Here is a 4943-nt window from a genome sequence, read left to right on the forward strand (position 1 = left end):
GGAAATATGGGATATAGGTATAATAGGATGAAAAGGGTATATTATTGAATCTGCTTTTAAAGAGCAACTTGTTTAAAAATGTTTTACATTGCTATGGATTTTACTTTATTGATACAAATTTAAAATTAAATTTGTTACACTGTATGTATATTTCTACTCTTGTTTAAGGTATTACGTTTGTACAGCTCATTTGAAATTGTCATGGATAATTTAGAAATACAGATTAATAATTAGTCTTCTATGATAGTCAAACTTATAGTAATACTAAGTTTTCTAGGTATACATAGATATAATTCAGTTAGGTAGATAATCTTCAAACACTTCAAAGACCTACAGAACATGGCATTATTTTAAAACATAAAATGTTTTAAAAAGTTAGACTTTCCTGGACAATGAGACACGTCTGCTCCTGGCAATACCAATTTACTTTAGAGAGGAGCATGAGCATCAAAGACACTCTATATGGAGTTTATCTTCTTCTTGGCAAAAATAGACATTTGGACAAGAAACTATTCTTGCCTGGACTGCTGATAATATGTTATATAAACTGGACATGCAGGACCCATAGGAAGGTGACCACTGAACTTTGCAAGATAAGATGGTCCTTCAGGTTCCCACTTCACAGAAGAAACTGCCAGACATTCTACAGGACACAAAGAAAAGTGACTGAAAGACAGTAGACCTGCAGGCTAAAGAATGGCTGCCCCATGGCCGGGCGGTGGTGGCGCGCACGCCTTTAATCCCAGCACTCAGGAGGCAGAGGCAGGCAGATCTCTGTGAGTTCGAGGCCAGCCTGGGCTACCAACTGAGTCCCAGGAAAGGTGCAAAGCTACACAGAGAAACCCTGTCTTGAAAAACCAAAAAATAAAAAATAAAAACAAAAGAAGAATGGCTTGCCCCAATATTGCCGAAGAACTTTGGGTAACTGTCCAGGTAGCCAGCTGTCTCTGTCATTCTATACTTTTGGAAGTTGCTTACAATGCTCTTCCTGTTTATTTAGGTAATATTATATCCTTCTGGGGTCTTTGATATAGTTGAAGACTAGATAGTTATAATTTTCCTTGATTATGATAAAAGATAATTAGATACGAAACTTTTGACTCACAAATATAGGATAGAATATTTTCTTTGAATTTGCCAAATATAAATAGATTAGATATTGTAATTGTAATTCTTGCTTGATAACTGTTTTGTTGTATATAATTTTACTATGTTAAAGTTAAAACTTTACTTTTTAATTAGACAGAAAGAGGAAGTGCTGTGGAATAATGCTTTTGTACATTGGCTTAATAAAATGCTGATTGGCCAGTAGCCAGGCAGAAAGTATAGGTGGGATAAACAGATAAGGAAAATTCTGGGAAGAGGAAGGCTAAATAAGGAGTTGCCAGCTAGACACAGAGGAAGCAAGATGTGAAGGCAGAACTGAAAAAAGGTGCTAAGCCACATGGCTAAACACAGATAAGAATTATGGGTTAATTTAAGTGTAATAGTCAGGAATAAGCCTGAGCAAATGACCAAGCAGTCATAATTAATATTAAGCCTCTGTGTAATTATTTTATAACAGACTTTGGGACTGTAGGTGAGAGATTTGTCCCAACTGCGGGCTAGGTGGGACACAGAAAAACTTTGGACTACACTTCTCTGCCCTCTGCTCTTGCTGAGCTACATTGTTAGCTGAGAATTATTAATTTTAATTGAAAATAGAACATGATCCAGCCATGCCACTCCTGGAATCCTGGGTATATTATAACCAAAAAAAAAAAAATCAATGTTCCATGCTAGAGAAGCCTGCACATTGTGTTTATTGTAACTCTATCCACAGTAGTCCATGGTAGAATCAGCTTAAGTGCCCATAAAGAAAGAAAAAAATGTGTACATGTGTTTCTAATTTTGCATTCTCAGAAAAGCTGCCCCTCAAACACTGATCCCAACTTCCATGATCAAGGAGAGAAGACAATTGTAGAATTTTCCTTATCTATGGTTATCTATTATCTGACTTAGGCTTCTATTGCTGTGATAAACCACCATGATGAAAGCAACTTGGAGAGAAAAGGGTTTGTTCATCTTATGCTTCCACATCACAGTTCATCATCAAAGGAAGTCAGGACAGGATCTCAAGCAAAGCAGGGACCTGGTGGCAGGAGCTGATGCAGAGGCCATGGAAGGGCACTGCTTACTGGCTTGCTTCCCATGGCTTACTCAGCCTGCTTTCTTATAGAACCCAGGACCAGCAGTCCAGGGATTCCCCCACTGATAATGGGCTGGGCTCCCTTCCCCATTTGTCACTAATTAATAAAATGTCTTCCAACTGGATCTTATTGAGGCATTTTCTCAGTTGAGGCTCCCATCTCTCTTATGACTCTAGCTTGTGTTAAGTTGACATAAAACTACCCAGTACATCTGTTGTTTCTCAAAGTGGAGCCCTGCAGATATTCCTTCCATCCACAGCAGGAATACCTTGTGTGTGCATACATACACACCTATGATAGAGTTATAGTCATCCCATTGAGGGAAAAATGTATGGAATTGGGTAAAATTTGTACTAAGAGATGTAGGCAGAGTTTTCTTGTCCTGACCACCTGCACCCAAATAACCAACATGGAGACTTACATTAATTATAAATGCTCAGCCAATAGCTCAGGCTTGTTACTAACTAGCTCTTACAACTTAACCTATTTCTATTAATCTATGTGCTGCTCTGAGGCTTGTGGCTTTTTACCTCTATCCCATTTTCTATTTCTGATTCATTCTCTGCCCTTCCTCATCCCTTCAGTCTCAATTTGTCTTTCCTGCCTAACTTTATCCTGTTCAGCTATTGGCCAGCCAGCTTGTTTATTAAACTGATCATAGCGATATATATTCACACAGTGTACAGAAGGATTATTCCACAGCATTGGAAAGTAAGGTAGGCTCAGAAAGACAAAAATTGTATGTTTTCTTTCATACAGAGAACATGAATTTAATATACATAAACTACAAACAAGAAATCCTATCCATACATGGCAGTGGGAGGAAGATTATTGGGGAAGAAGAAAGAGGCTGTTGGGAATGAGGGAGGGGCAAGGAAGGGTTTCAGGAGGGGATTACGACCAGAGTGCATCCTATACATGTATCAAATGTTAGAATCAATTCACTGCTTTGTGATACATTGCAAAATGGTGAAGCATGAATAAAAGGGATCATTTATCTGAGGGATTGTTTTGAGGAAAATTGCTCATGTTGGTGCTGTGGACTCCACTTGGAGAAATAACAGGTAACCATAGACGAGGAAGAATTAAGACAGGGACATCCTACAGTTGTCTTCAATCTTTGGTGGCTGAAGCTGGGGTTAGCACTTGGAGGGCAGCCTTTATGAGTGTGCAAAGTCATCAGTGCTAATCTAACAAAGGAAGAGAAGTTTGGAAGCCAATTGTTCCAAGCTGACTAGGGGACACTGTCTTTGGCCATCTTTCTCTGTCTCTACCTCTTCTTCAGCCTTTTTACTGGAAATGATTTCAAATGAGCTTTGGCTACTAGATGTGGGGTGATTTATCTCAGTGTTGTAATGTCAGCAAAAAGTACCTGTCTACATACATGTGCACATGCTTGAGCTTGAAACTATTCAGGAATGATTCCCCACTTTTGACTGTCTAGCAACATGGCATCCTTTCCAAATTTTGTTTGTAAAACATCAATCCAGGGATGAAGTGAAACTTTCTCGGGAAAAAGGGAGGAGTGGTTCTCATTAAGCCCAAAATTGTTTCCTTCCCATTAGTCGTGTAAGCCAATGAACTTGATTTGAATTGCTGAGTAAAGAAAATGAATTAGCTGTTGGTACCACTCTCACCAGGTAGATGGGCCTCTCTTCAACATGAGGTGTGGTGTTCTTAAGAGTTTTTCTCAATCTCATAAATTAAGCAAGGTGATAAGCTGAGGCTTCTGAATCAACTTGCCGTGATTTCAAGAGGAATGGAACATCTGCTCTCCTGAAATAAACAACACAATCTGGAAGATTCCTCTAGCCTCCCAGGGGAGTGAGAACAACATGGGTAGGGCTCATTGACTCATGGAGGGTCAATGACAACACTCAAGGGTCTGTGATGAGGATGAGAGAGACACATCCATCACTTTCAGCTTAGCTTCAACAGTTGACTGGGGAAATAAGCATAGTTCACAACAGGGTTGCCGTGGTTTCCCACCCAGGGTTCTTACAGATAACCTATATGGAGCCTCAGAGTTCTTTGTAATTGGATGTAGTCCATTTCATGTGCTTAAAAACACCACTTTAAGAAGGCTTTATTGTAGAGCTGGGGAGACGGCCCAGTCAGTAAAGTGCCTGTAAAGCAAATGTGAGGACCTGAGTTTAATACCAAGGCCTCATGGAAAAAGATGGGTGCAGCAGTGCATTGTGGTCCTGGCACCAGGGAGGTGGACACTGGAGACTGGATGATGCTTGAGGCTCACAAGGCCAGCCAGTCTAGCCAATCGGTGCACACCAAGTTCAGTGAGTGACTGAGGAGAAAATCAAACATCAACCTCTGGACTCTACCCACCCACACCTGCACAAGTACATGCACACACTTGACTATGCATGTCTGTGTGCATATGTCTCTGTGTATGTCAGTGTGTGGATATGCCAGTGTGTGCTGTGGATTAAATGGCAGGATAGGCACTCCTTCCGCCAGCTTCCAACAGTGTATTGTGGGATTCTCAACCTCAGAGAGGTCTGTGACACAGCCAAAGCCAGGTCCCTGAGGCTTGATTGTGAATGAAGGTCACAATGTCTGAGCAGGTGCAGGCACACAGGCATGCACCTGTAGGAAACTGTCCTTTGGGCTCTGGAGGCCTCTCAATCACCCAGCAGAGTGCCCATTCTACTGCACAGCTGAACTCCGTTGTTGCTGTGTGTATTTAAGGTTCTCTGTGACTTGCAAAAAAGAAAGAGGAGGTCCCTGGCCATTCCC

Source organism: Peromyscus eremicus, chromosome 1 (assembly GCF_949786415.1).
Source record: "Peromyscus eremicus chromosome 1, PerEre_H2_v1, whole genome shotgun sequence".
Lineage (NCBI taxonomy): Eukaryota > Metazoa > Chordata > Mammalia > Rodentia > Cricetidae > Peromyscus > Peromyscus eremicus.